This window comes from Trichechus manatus, unplaced genomic scaffold (genome assembly GCF_000243295.1).
Source record: "Trichechus manatus latirostris isolate Lorelei unplaced genomic scaffold, TriManLat1.0 scaffold00161, whole genome shotgun sequence".
In the NCBI taxonomy this organism is placed as follows: domain Eukaryota; kingdom Metazoa; phylum Chordata; class Mammalia; order Sirenia; family Trichechidae; genus Trichechus; species Trichechus manatus.
This window is the reverse complement of record NW_004444097.1, coordinates 223754-238722: the sequence shown is the minus strand read 5'-3', so window position 1 is coordinate 238722 and position 14969 is coordinate 223754. Positions and strand designations below refer to the sequence as shown.

At 44.8% G+C, this 14969-nt stretch overlaps 1 protein-coding gene across 1 annotated transcript in view; it reads right to left on the bottom strand.

Moving 5' to 3' along the window:
• The window catches only part of SQOR (sulfide quinone oxidoreductase), a 49936-nt gene extending 35641 nt beyond the window's left edge, over positions 1-14295 (bottom strand). The window contains exon 1 of the mRNA XM_004386283.3: positions 14244-14295. The gene's annotated coding sequence lies outside the window, so the exon portion shown is untranslated. The remainder of the gene's footprint in view (positions 1-14243) is intronic.
• Positions 14296-14969: the final 674 nt, after the last annotated feature.

Sequence of the window (14969 nt, the reverse complement as noted above, 5' to 3'; positions counted from 1 at the left end):
CACCCTTTTCTGCCCTGCTCTGCCCCAGAGGCTGACTACATCACTTGGGCTCCCTCACCCTCTAGCTTCTGGTTGGTTTCAGCCAGTGGGAGGTGTTGGCAGGAGCTCAGAGGGAGTCAAAAGAGCAGTTTGGGTATTTCTTCTCCATTTTTTCCTTGCTTGGGGTCATGCCTGGAATTGGGCAGTGGACAGAGGCTAGAAGAACATTGAAGAATATGATTTAAAAACAACAACAAACCCTAGATTGCCTTGAACAGACTATTTGTAAAAGTTTGAATATTAACGAACATGTTAGTGAAGACTCAGAAAAAAGTGAGAAGCATGGAAGAGAAAACATACATAACCTTAGAGAACAGACCTAAATTGTCATGAACAATTAGTAGAAATATGGATGTTAAAGGCACTGCTGGTGAGGGCTCAGAAGGAAATGAGGAGCATGTTAGTGGACGCTGGAGGAAAAGAATTCCTGTTACAGAGCGGCAGAAATCTTAACAGAATTGTGCCCTGCAGCTGTGTGGAAAGCAGAATTTGTAAATGATGAAATTGGACATTTAGCTGAGGAGATTTCCAAACAAAGTGTTGAAGGTGCTGCTTTCAGGTAAATTAAAGGAACAACTGTTAAACAAAAAAGGAACTAAGACTTGATAATTTGGGAAATTCTAAGCCTATCCAGATTGCGAAATATGTTAAAATTAAGAGATAGGAGTGAGGAAAGTGTGCTCTAGAGAGAAAGCCAAACATGGCTGTACAAGCTTTTGTTAATATCTCAGAAAGACCAAAACGTTCTTTGAAAGGAAGAAGCTTGTGACTCATAGATCCCCCAGACATCTCGGCAGAAGACAAAAATAGAGATGGTAACATCGAGGAAAGATCTTCTATCTACTGGAGTGAACCCCTGTGACATACACAGGAGATCCACAAGGTTCTTGAGAATTTTATATCAGCAGAAACACTGCGAAACTGGACAGGCCTCTCTTGCCCTCTGGCTTCTAACTAGGTTCAGTCAATGGGAGGCACCAGTAAGAGATTTGAGAGTGGGAAGAGAGTAAGGTCAGGTATTTATTTCCCAGCCCCAAATGAAAGGTATTGGGTCTCCAAACTTCTACTGGCAGGAAACAGGCTGATAAAACTACTTAGGTGCAAACACATGCTACACTCGTTGCCATCAAGTGGACTCCGATTCATAGGGACCCTACAGGACAGAGTAGAACTGATCAATAGGTTTTTCAAGTTGCAGCTGGTGGATCTGAACTGCCGACCTTTCGGTTAGCAACGGAGCTCTTAACCACTGTGCCACTAGGGCTCCAAACACATGCTACATTTCATAAAAAATTAAGGAAGGCTCAGAGGGCAGAGCCATAGGCCCAGAGGGCAAAGCCAAGAACCATACAGATTATTCCCAGGCCTTGAAAACTTATGGAATTTGCCCATGAGACCAGTGACTCCTTTTTTCCTCTTATTTTCTCTCTTTTTGAACCAGAATGTCAATACTGTCATCCTATGCCTGCCCCACCATTGTACTTTGGGAGAAGATATTTGTTTCTTTAGTTTCACAGGTCCACAGATGGAGAGGAATTGTGCCCTAGGATGAATCACACCCAGAACCTCACCCATACCTAACTTAGATGATTTAAATGATGAGATTTGAGACTTTTTTTTATCATTATTATTGCGCTTTAGGTGAAAGTTTACAGAGCAAATTAGCTTCTCATTCAAAAATTTATACACAAATTATTTCGTGACATTGGTTGCAATCCCTGCAATGTGTCAGCACTCTCCCCCTTTCCACCTCAGTTTCCCCATTTCCAGTCATCCAGTTTTCCTGTCCCTTCCTGCATTCTTGTCTTTGCTTTTGGGCGGGTGTTGCCCATTTGGTCTCATATACTTGATTGAACTAAGAAGCATGCTCCTTACGTGCAATATTATTTGTTTTATAGGTCTGTCTAATCTTTGGCTGAAAGGTGAACTCTAGGAGTGGCTTCAGTTCTGAGTCAGAAGGATGTCCAGGGGCCAAAGTCTCAGGGTTTCCTCCAGTCTCTGTCAGACCAGTAAGTCTGGTATTTGTTGTGAATTTGAATTTTTTTCTACATTTTTCTCCAGGACCCACTATTGTGATCCCTGTCAGAGCCGTTGGTAGTGGTAGCCGGGCACTATCTAGTTCTGCTGGGCTCAGGCTTGTGGAGGCTGTGGTTCACGTGGTCTGTTAGTCTTTTGGACTAATATTTTCCTGTGTCTTTGGTTTTCTTCATTCTCCTTTTCTCTGAACATGATGGGACCAATATTTTAGATGTCCATTCGCAAGCTTTAAGACCCTAGACACTACTCTCCAAAGTAGAATGTAGAACACTTTCATCATGAACTATGTTATGCCACTTGACTTAGAAGTCCCCCAAGACCATGGTCCCCAGCACTCAGCCTCAGTCCCTCAGTCCCTCAAGGTGTTTGGATGCTTCTGGGAAGCTTCTATGACTGTGCTTCCTTTGTGCTCTATTATATATATATGTGAATATTCATACCATATATACAAATATGTATGTAAAAATATCCACAGTCTAACCTACGTATGTACTCCTATATGCCCTCCTTCCCCATTCAGCATACATATCTGCCTATGTATCTGCTTGTAAGTTATTATTTGTTTTTACTGTTGTTGTAGGGTTGTATATGCTACAGTATTCACTGTGGTTTCTCTTTCTTTTTTTCTTGTGTCCCTGTACATGTCTTCCTTTGCCTTGATTAAGTTGTGCTGACTTCCCCTATATTGTGTACTGTCTTATCCTTCACCAAAGCTAACATTTGTCTACTAGCTAGTTAATGATTTCCTTTCTCTACCCCTCTACTCCCTCATAACCAGCAAAGACTGTTTCTTTCTGTGTATAAACCTTTTCTTGACTTTGTATAATAGTGATCTCATACAATATTTGTCCTTTTGTGATGACTCATTTCACTCAGTAATGCCTTCCAGATTCATCCATGTTGTGAGATGTTTCACGGATTCATCATTGTTCTTTATCATTGTGTAGTATTCTACTGTGTGTATGTACCATAATTTGTTTATCCGTTCATCTGTTGATGGGCACTTAGGTTGTTTCCATCTTTTTGCTACTGTGAATAATGCTGCTATGAACATGAGTATCTGTCTACTCGTGTGATGGCTATTATTTCGCTAGGATATATTCCTAGGAGTGTGACTGATGGATCATATGGTATTTCTATTTCTAGCTTTTTAAGGAAGTGCCACATCGTTTTCCATAGTGGTTATACCATTTAACATTCCCACCAGCAGTGTACGAGAGTGCCAACCTCCCTACAACCTCGCCAGCATTTATTGTTTTCTGAATTTTTGATCAGTGCCATTCTTGCAGGGATGAGATGGTATCTCATCATTTTGATTTACATCTCTCTAATGGCTAATAATTGCAAACACCTTTTCATGTATTTGTTGGCTGCTTGAATGTTCTCTTTGGTGAAGTGTCTGGAGATTTGAGACTTTTGAGATAATGAAATTTAAATGAGATTTTGGACTTAGAGCTGATGCTGTAAGGAGTTGACATTTTGGGAACCTTGGAATGGAGTGAGTGTATTGTGGGACAGACATGAATCTTTGGGGGCCGGCGTTGCCATTGAGTCAATTCTGACTCATAGCAACCCTATAGGACAGAGTAGAACTTCCCCCATAGGGTTTCCAAGGCTGTAATCTTTGTGGAAGCAGACTGCCACATCTTTCTCCCATGGAGCAGCTGGTGGCTTCAAACCACCAACATCTTGGTTAGCAGCCAAGCACTTAACCACTGTGACACCAGGGCTCCTGACACTATTTAAAAAAAAGAAGAAGAAAAAAAACCACTGCTGTCAAGTCAATTCCAACTCACAATGACCCTATAGGACAGAGTAGAACTTCCCCATAGGGTTACCAAGAAGTGGCTGGTGGATTTGAACTACCAACCTTTTGGTTAGCAGCCATAGCTCTTAACCACTGTGCTACCCGGACTCTGACAGTATAGTAGACCCTAAAAAATGTACATGTCATAATCCCTAGATCCTTTGAATATATTATCTTACGTGGCAAAAAGGACTTTGAAGATATGATTAAGTTAAGGATCTTGAGATGGGGTGAGTATCCTACATTATGCAGGTAGATCCAATGTAATCATTTGAGTCCTTTAAAATCGAGACCCTTTCCCAGCTGCGGTCAGAGGGAGATGTCACTATGGATGAATGGTCAGAGTGATGCAACATTGCTGATTTTGGAAACAGAGAAAGGAAGCCATGAGCCAAAGATGAGGGCAGCCTCTAGAAGCTGGAAAAGGCAAGAAAACGGATATCTCCCCTGGAGATTCCAGAAGGAATGCAGCCACGTCAACATCTTAATTTTAGCCTACTGAGACTCACAGCAAACTTCCAAACTCCAGAACTGTAAGATAAATTTGCATTGTTTAAGTCACCAAGTGTGTGGTAATTTGTTTTAGCAACAATAGGAAACTAATACGTACATCATCTTACTTAATCTGCACAACAATCGCATAAAGTAGGTATTGTTATTCCTATTTACAGATGCTGAAACTTAGGTTCAGAGAAATGACATGCAACTTAAATCTAAGAATTGGGATATAAACCCACGTCTTTCAATGCCAACTCCAACACCATCTTCCACTAATCCAGAGGTGATTTAGATGTTAGAAAATGAAGGCACCCCATTTTTTGACAACCATTACTGAGAAGGTAGCCAGTGAGCTTAGTGCTGCAACTCTTGGTAGATGACAGAGGTAAGGGGCCTGCCACCGCCACCCATCTGAACCACCCCAAGGAGGGCCCAGATGTTCCACAAGTGTCCGAGGGGACAGATGGGGCCAAAGTCCAGAATCAGAGTCTGAAACCACTGAGAGGTTTCAATCTCTCTGGGACAACAGGTGCATCAAAATGTCAGCAAATAACTGAGCGACCCAAGAAAGTTCCAAGAAGGGTAAGGTAGGCAATATGACTTATAGAATCAGTATGGACTGAAGGAACTAGAAAAGCTGGGACTTGGGCTGGGCTTTGGTCCATGACTAAGATGAGGAAACAAGAAAGGGCATTTCAAGAAGGTATAATAGCAGGATGAAGTACAACTAACATGTACTCCATTCCTCCAGAATGTAAGCTCTGTCAGCGCATGGGTCTGCTATGACATTTTCGCCATGTTATTCCCAGCATTTACACAGCACCTGGCACAACGAAGGATCTCAATAATATTTGCTAAAAAGAATGAATTAATTAATGGATGGATAGAGTTAGTCAATACCTTTACATGCCATACACTGTACACAATGAATGAAGGTAGAACTTCAATCACTCAGAAACATATTTATTGAGTACTGAGGAAAACACAAACAACTAGGACACATCCTTATTCAAGTTAGAAAGAAGATGTGCCCACATCCAACTACCCTTAACTTAAGCAGAAGCAAATTGCCCATTATAGTAAACCAAACACCTTAGGCGTTTGATGAGAGAAGGAGTAACCAATGAAAGCTTAGTGAAACAGGTGAAATCTGAGCAGGAGTTAAAAGATTGGCAGCATTTTGATAAGTGGAAATGCTTTGGGAGGATACAGCAAGTGGAGGGAATAGTAAATGACTTATAGAGGCTGTGACTGCCCTCGAGATCCACTCCCTGCCCTTCTCCGCTGATGCTCTGAGACCTGACAGCTCACCTATAAGGAGTCCATCAATTGGCTTCCTTTGCGCTCTGGCTTCCAGTTGGTTCAGGCAATGGGAGAATAAGAGATTAGAGGGTGAGAAGAGAGTGGGGTCAGGTATTTATTCCCCCAGCCTCCTTCCTGCAAAGCCTCAGCTTGGCAATGTCTATATTCCTGAGCCAAAGCCCTTGGTTCCTATGGGGTGACCCTCTCCTCAGCTACAGTCCTTTCTCAGAGTTCTGGTAACAGCTCTCCACTTATTTCTCCAGGGCCCAAGCTGCCCCACTACCCTGTGTGCTTCCCCTAACCCTGCCCACACCTCTGTAAAGAGTCCTTTCATTAAACCCTCCTACATAGTACTGTTGCCCAGAGACTCTGACTGATACAGTGAGTTTGGGCAATGGAAGACCATCCAGATTTGACTGATGTCAAGAGAACTAGACAAGAAGAAATATCTCAGCTAAACTGTAAAAGGCCATGCTAGGGAACTGAGGCTTTATATGGAAAAACAATGTTCTGGGAAGTAACAGAACACAGGCACAGCTTTGAGAAGATGAATCTGGCATCAGGGAGCAAGCTAAATTGGAGGGGAGACAAAATCACTACGGAAGTCAGTTAGGAACTTACTGTAGTGGTCCAGGTGTGAGTGATAACGGCCTGAATTAGGTGCTGGCATTAGAAATGCCAATAAAGATTCAGATAAAATGGAAGTTGGGAAAAGAGAATGAATGGGTGAGAGGTGGGAAGAGACCCTGGGAGAAAAACAAGCCAAAGTTGACATCCAGGCAGCTGAGAAAAAGGAGTTCTGTGAGCAGAAACGTGGAAGTCAATGGAAAAGCCTCTTTGGGCTACTTTTGGACAGTTGGGTTTGAAGTGTTGGAAGTGAGATTGCTTGGAATCAGCATTGCATGACTGTGGACAAGGCAGAGAGCAGTCTAGAGCAGTGTGCACTGGAAGAGGAAGAAACAAGACTGGATGAGCATATGAGCATAGTAAAGCTTAGGTTTCAAATTTTAATCCTAGACAGTCGTAATCCAATCTAGGGGTCACAAACCAGCAACCTGCAGGCCAAATGCAGACCAGGGTTATGTTTTCTAATTCTTAAATTAGTTGCCAACATTAAAAATTTTGGCAATCTCACCAAAAAAAAAAATCTCAGGATTTTGGCCTCTCTGACCACACTGGGTCCACATTCTCCCACGGCAACACTTGGCTGGAGCTGCATAGTCATTGCTCATCTCAAACGTGCACAGGGTTGCAATTTACCTCGGTTCTGTCACTCATGTACGTTACCTGCTTGGCCCTGTGTGCATTGGAGTTTGTGGTCCCTGCTAGTGGCAATGAGAATCCTTGGAGGTTCTTAATGAAACTAATGTTTTGGAAAGACCTCCTGGGAGGAATTAAGAGGATGAACTGGGGCAATTCAGTTGAGTTTGCACTTTTGAGTGCTTACTTCCAGCCAGACATCGTGCTAGACCCAGGTATTGTGCTAGTTGTTAGGGAGGCAGTGATGAATAAGAAACCAAACCAAGCTCGTTTTGCTTTGAGTCTCTATAGGACACGGTAAAGCTGCCCCCATAGGATTTCCAAGGCTGTAATCTTTACAGAAACAGGCTGCCACCCCTGCAGAGCAGCTGGGGGGCTCAAACCACCAACCTTTCAGTTACCAGCTGATCACTTAACCACTACGCCACCAGGGAAGGGCCTATTGTAGTGAGAAAGACCAGGATATAAAGATCCATTAAGTGGCTGTTTCAGAAATTCAGGCACCAATGAGGGCCAAGTCTAGGCAATGAAAACAGAAATGAAGGCATGAATACAAGACACACGTTGAAGAAGTTTTTGCAACAAATTGCTGTAGGGAATAAAGAAAAAGAATGTGATAGAACTGTGACCTTATTCAGGTGGTTACAATGAAGAGAGGGTGGAAAAAGTAACAGTATTGGATTACTCCATGTGCAGGAGAGGTCCAAAGAGAGAGAAGGAAACCGCTCCCCTTGAAAACCAAATGAGCGTTATTATGGGAACAGATTACACAGGCTGCGTCCTTCCTCTTGGCACACACACCTCCTCTTGAGTCACAGCAGCGCTGTAATCGTCTTGTGTGTGCAGAAAATGGATTACGATACTGTTAACAAATAAAGAAAATGCAGCAATCTTCATTTAGCCCTGTAGGGCCATGCCGGAACTCCGCCTTCAGAGCTGTGAAAAGGCTAAACATTCGTTTAAATATTAAACCGTGAAGCAAGGGCTCCAGAGGTGGACAAGGACTAAGTTACCCTGCAAACAGGAACCATCATATACAACTTCCTAATGATTCAAGGTTTGGAGCACACTGAGTTCTTCAGTTCCTTAACTCTTTAGGATGAGCTGTAGAAATTTTCTTTACGGTGTTACTAATGAGGACTTCAGGAGTGCCTTGGTGGCGCAAACAGTTAATGCTCACCTACTAACCAAAAGGTTGGTGGTTGAAACCTTGGAAGAAAGACCTGGCTATTTGCTTCCAAAAAAAACCCCTAGGAAAGGCAGTTTTACTTTGCAATGCATGGGGTCTCCATGAGTCAGAATGGACTTGACCGCAACTGGTTGGTTGGTTAATAATGAGCCCTTTGCAAGTAAAACAGTGGCTCTTTTGCTGCTGAAAACTCCCTACAAGTTTCCCTAGCCTATACTTATTTAAGGCGAATCGACTCAACGGCAACGGGTTTTTTAACAGGCGGTACAGTGGTTAAGCACACAAATCCACCAGCATCTCCGCTGGGGAAAAGACTGCCTGTGGAAAGATTTACAGCCCTTCCTTTTCGAGCAGTACAAGACACATTTACATTGCTTTACGGCAACTTCTGGCAGGCTTTTGCAGTTTGTGTCAGGCTTTTTATGGTTAATACTTGATTTCATGGATAAGGAAAACCTTAAAATCAAAGTAAGATGTCTGTTGTTAATTTTTGTATTCAACACAGGAAAAGATAAATTTACATTGCTTTAGCGCAGCTTCTGGTAGGCTCCTGCAGCTTGGGTCAGGCTTTTTAGATTAATATCTGGTTTTGTGGATAAGAAAAACCTTAAAATCAAATTAAGTTGTCTGTTATTAATTTTCCTCTTCAACACCCTGGCGTGTTCCGTAACTTTCCTTATACAGACACGCACAGGCTGCAATGGGGACCCTGTGATGATGGAGTGTAAAAGAATCAGAGGAATGGCATGGAAGCAGGACCTGCTAAATCATGAGCAGGGGCTTGCCAGTGGAACAGGAACTTGGGGAAAGGCAATGTAGGCAGAGAAAAGCACATTGGAAGCCTCTGAGAATGGAAACCGCACAGCCTATTTGAGATACACTCAGTATTACAGGATTGTAGAGTGTCCTGTGAGACCCTGGGTGCTGCAAACGGTTGTTACAATAAAAATCATATTAAGCCAAAAAAAAAAAGATTTAAAGCCTCAGAAATCAGGGCTTCGAATTGGTTCATTCTGGTTTGAACCCCTGCTGAGAATCTGCATTTCCACCCCAGATATACTGAATCAAAATCTGGTTTCACAAGATTCCCAGGACATTCTTATGTATACGGAAGCATTCTTATGTATGCATAAGAATTTGTGGCAGCTGTTGTGGGTAGCTGCACTGTCCTAGGCATAAGAATGCTTATGTATACATAAGAATCACCTGAGGAACTTGCAAAAATGTAGATTCTGATTCAGTACATCTGGGGTAAAAAGGCAAATTCTCAGCAGGGGTTTGAACCGGAATGAACCAATTCAAAGCCCTGTTGGAAACCCTATGGGGTAGTTCTACTTGGTCCTATAGCGTCTCTATGAGTCAGAATCGACTCAACGGCAATGGGTTTTTATGGGATACTTATTTTACAACTAGGGAAGATAATACAATGAGAAGGGATTGAGAACTTCACCAAATCAACACAATTTCCAAGCAGAAAACAAAAATTAAATTTACAGAAAGAAACTCTTACATTTTGGAACCAGAAAACAAAAATAATAAGTCAGTCAACTGGATTATTTCAATCGAAAGTTAAGGGTTTCGACTGAATTTTATAGAAAAAAAAAAATGCCTTGTTATTCTGCTTGCTTTAGCCAGTGGGAATTTGACCTCCCAAGTTCTATTGTATAAACAAGCACAACTTAGCTCCCCATCAATTCCGTCTTTCACAGTTGGCCTCTAGTCAAACATATTTCAAGTTTTCGTTTAACGTCTGCATATGCATGTATGTACACATCCCCAGATAATGCACTGGAGAAGGAGGCCTGACATGGAATTAATTTACTCCCAGCCACACATCAGGGCTCAATTTAGGCCTTGTTTTCCCGCATCTGTTAAATGATCACAATAAAATTAGTCGTGGGCCTCAGGAGCGCTGGGCTTCCTGCTCAGAGTCTCACATGAAAGGAGCGCTGAAGGGTGGCGTTTCATCATAATCAGGGGACTGGTCAATTAGTCAGGCACATTATTCCTTGGAATCCAGTGTGTGAGGTCTGGACACAACGAGAAAAAGACTCTTTAATTAAAAATTATACATCTGTTGTTTGAAAATAGTTGGAGAGACGCTAAACTCAATCCCTTAATGGTTAGGATAGAATGAGGCGTAAGCTGGTAACAGGTGTGTCAGGCTCCCTAACAGGAGATATCATTACTACGTCCAGTGAACTGGCACAGTTATCTCCCTCGTAAAGCCTTATCTGAGACAGTGTCAGGAATCAGGAGACCTGAGTCCACATACCAGGTAGTGCCGGGTAGAGCTAGTCCTTAACCACCCTGGACCATGCTTTCTTCACTGATGGAATAAAGGATTGGATTGGGCAGCTTCAAAGGTTCTTTCCATCTCTAAAACCCTGTGATTTTATAAACGAGGGGAAAAGGGAAATTGAGCTCCACAAGAAGGTACGCAAATGGGAATACTTGTTCTACTAACTGCTTAGATTCATCAACGCTGTAACTTATTGAGGCAAAGAATGACAAGGGACGCGGAACGTAAGAATGACACCTGGAGCATAATCAGAATGGAAACCATATCTCCCATTCTCTTCCCCCAAGTTCCACTCCTGGGCCATTTATCAACCATGATTTGCTGGGCAGCTGTTGTTCGTAGATGCATAATAAAAGCATCACAAAAAAAAAAAAAAAACCAACCAACCAGGGCTTTGAACCTCTGAGAAGAATTTGCATTTCTAACAAGTCCCTCCTCCCACCCACCCAAGTTATACATAAGAATCACCTGGGGGTCTGGTTAAAATGTAGATTCTGATTCCGTATATCTGGGGTAGAAATGCAAATTCTCAGCAGGGAACTTGTTAGAAATGCAAAGGGGTTTGAACCAGAATGAACCAATTCAAAGCCTTGGTTAAAACGCATCAATTTCCCATGGAGACATCATGGGCTGCCTTTGGATCAAACAGCCAAGGAAACATAAAAGTATCACAGAATGAAATCACCACAGGCCTTCCTTCCAGAAATCAGGAGTAGGTCCCAAGATAAATACTCCATTGATGTAGATCTGGCTGGAGCAGCCAGATAGAATAAAAGCTTCCTGAGGACCGGGCTGGGGTCAAAACTTGGAAACTCATCATGATTAGAAGGGAGTAGCTCCACGGTGGTGCAATGGTTAGGCGCTCAGCTGCTAACCGAAAGGCTGGCGGTTCGAACACATTCATCAGCTCCAATGGAGAAAATCCCTGGCAATCTGCTCCCATAAAGCCTAGAAAACTCTACGGGGCAGTTCTACTATCAAATGGGGTCGCTATGAATTGGAATTGACTCCACGGCACGTAACAGCAGCAGCTCCCTGATACTTAAAGATGATCATCAACACCATCATCCACCATGCATCTATAAAGCACCTACTATGTCGGGCACAACGGATAAACTAGGTCATTAACTGAAGATGCCAAGTTGTTCTTTTCACGTAAGTCAGAATCATCAAGGCAAATAAGGCCTCAATGACTTCAGACAGGATCCTAGGGACCATAAAGAATGTCTGTAGAAAGAGTGTATAATTTCTTCTGGGTAGATTGGGGCAGGAGGGAGGGGGGCCTAAAAGTACGTTGGGATCATGGCTTAGAATAGGAGTCCCGTATTTGCCTTTTCCAAAGTTTTAGGCATAGACAGGCCCTGACCCCGTTGCCGTCAAGTCATTTCCAACTCATGGCAACCCATGTGTTACAGATTAAAACTGCTCCACAGGGTTTTCTTAACTGTAATCTTTACAAGCAGATCGCCAGGCCTTTCTTCAGCAGCGCTGCTGAGTGACTTTGAACCTCCAACCTTTAGGTTAGTAGCCGAGAACAAAGCACGGGCACCACCCAGGGACACAGATAGCCCCAATGTGTTCTAAACTTCCTGTTTTTTACAAAGTTCTCTCCCCATTTTGCTGCCCAAATTGACACTGAGGGGATGCTTGGCTGGATCTACTTTTCTTCATTCTCTTGCTAATTACATTTGTTAGATGACATAGACTTTTCAGGCTGGAAATTAAGAAGCAACTTGACAGATGGCTTCAGGCCTGGTCTGGGTAACATTTAGCAATCTACCCCTACTGCTCCTGTTTACCAGATCTGCAGGGTCAGAGAGGAGGCATGTGGGTGGGTGGGACAGAAAACGGTGAAGAGAAAGGAGGAAAGATGAACAGCATCTAGGCCCAGAAATGCCTCGTCATGGATCTGTCTCTAGTCCTTCTTGAGACACTTCCTATATTACAACACATCAGATTAACAAGTCTCGGCACAGGCAAGACGGAAGGAGAAACTCTTCTGCAAAGGAATGCTGGTTTCCTGCCAACACTCTAGTTCGTTTTCCCTGGCAGAACACCAGTCGCTGCACACACAGGCCGTGGCCCCTGACTGCCGTCTCCAGAGCTCCAGCTTATGTGTTTAGGTATTTGTTCAGTCAGTAAAAAAGAAGCCCAAAAATGAAATACCGTCATTTCTCAAACCACCAGTTGTCTCCTTGACAAATTTTGGTTTTTAGATGTAGTCATAAGCAACCCTCCCCAATTCACTTATTCATTCAGCACAGATTTACTGAGTACCTTCCATGTATCAGGATTGGGGAACAATGGTAATAGCCATGAGCTTGCAATCCTGTGAGAGGAATCAAAAAAAAAAAAAAAAAGCAATAGCCCAATAGGACAAAGTAGAACTGCCCTATGGGGTTTCCAAGGAGCAGCTGGTGGATTCAAACTGGCTAACAGCCAAGTTTTTAACCACTACACCACCAGGGCTCCAGTTAGGGGAACAGATAAATGGTACTAATAAATGGTACTTATTTCACCCCTGTGGGCCAGGTACAGGACTAAGTGCCTTAAATACATTGGAAGACATTACTATCCCCATTGTACAACAAAGAGGTACAGAGAGGTTCAAACACCAAGGTTATGCTACTAGTCAGTGACAGTGTCAGGTACAGAAGCCAGGTCACCTGACTTCTGGGCTGTGCCTTTTCCACTCCCAAAGGTTCCTAACCTGGGGCCCCTGAACTTGGATGGAAAAAAAAGTTACATCTTTATTTTTAATAATCTCTAACTGAAATATAACAATTAATAAATTTAACATTTTCTTCAACTATGAATGCAGACAACAAATCATAGTATTAGCAGTACCTGTCACTGCCACCAACAGAAGCCTCAGATACTTTCTTACCATATTATAGATGTTGTCTGTATCTTAAAATATTGTTTATGCTCATTACTACTTCAAAATTATGGTAGATCTTGTTATTTAATGCATATGTAAAGTAGCACATAAATTACTGTATCATAAATTATTTTAACATTTGACAAGTGTTTTGGAATTGGTTTCCTTTTATTTTACACCTTTAAAAGCGTTGTTCTGAGAAGGGGTCCTTAGTCTTCACCAAACTGCCAAAGGCGTACATGGCGCAAAACTGGTCGGAGCCCCGCACTCCGCAACAGGCAGCAGAGGCAAAGGCGGGGCTCTGCGCTCTGTCTTTGAGTAATAAGCCGGGATGGGATTTTCATCATTAAAAGAGAGACAAGGAGGAAGGGAAAGGAGCCGCGATTCCATCAGAGCACCCTTTCTCCCCTTTGCGATTTCTGTCCAGCACGCCCCTAAACGCTCTCCTCCGCTGGTTCCAGCCTCAGCTCACCCCTCCAGCGCCCATCTGTCTCTCGGGCAGCGTCAGTGGATAAGTGTCACCCCTGCGGGCACGCGGGCCAACGCCAGTACCTGACCCCAGCGGTTGGGAACCCACTCCTGATGAGTGACACAGACAGCTGGAAGCCGCCAGAAACTCCCACACACCACGACTACCGGTGCGTTGGTTTTTAACCCGCCCGCCCCTCGCAGGTCGGCCTCGCGGCCCGGGACCCTTGACACTCGGGGAGGGAGGAAAAGCCCAGAAACACGGGCACCGAGGCAAGAGCAGCAAGAACTGCGGATGTCTGAAGGCGGGAAAGGACAGTGTCAACGGCCCGGAGCGCGAGGCACCGGTCTGCGGAGTCCCAGCAGCGGGGGCGGAGTTGGGCCTCAGGGCTGATCTCTGTCCTCGCCCGGTCTCCCTCCCCCGGCCAAGGGCCCGAGCCCGACGCCGGATGCCTCTTACCCAGGTGCCAGCGAAGCCTCCGGCCACTGCGTTGGCGCAGCAACAGCTGCCGCTCCCAGCCCCTGCTGCGTGGCCTCGGTTGGGGCCCCGCCCGCTCGCCCGCCCGCCCGGCCCCCTAGGCGGAGGCTGGAGGCGGAGAGAGTGAGGCGCGCCCCAGAAAAGTTCTGGAAAAGTCCCGCTGCCAACCTCGCCGGGCGCCCCAGCCCTGGCCCCGTGGCCTAGTGCAGACTTGCACCCTGGCTCGGAGCGCGCACAGAGGACCGAGCCAGGATTGCGGGTCCGGTTCGTCTGGTGCGCTGCCTGCGGGGGCCGACTCGCCCCTAAACCTCCCCCCGCCCCCCCGTGCCATGGAGCGCTGCCCGGGGCCACCTGACGCTCACGCCCCCTGGGTGCCAACCGCGTTGCGCAATCCGGCGAGCGAAAGCGGAGGCCCGGCGCCGCTGATAAAGGCTCCCGCGGTTTGCTTTGGGTACTCCAGCGCTGCTGGTGCTTCCCACCTGGTTCCCACGACTATTCCGAGCGTCACCTCTTCCCCAGCTCATTTCACACATAAGGTAACCGAGGCTCAGAGAAGCGCATCGACTTGCCCTGGAAAGCGCTGGAGCCGTGCTCAGACCTCGGGGCGCAGGCCGAGTCAGTTGGCTTTCAGCCGCCGGCCTCCCCAACGTGCTCTGGCCTGCTTGCATGCCCGGAAAGTTCCATTTGTCTTCTCTTTCAAGATGCGTG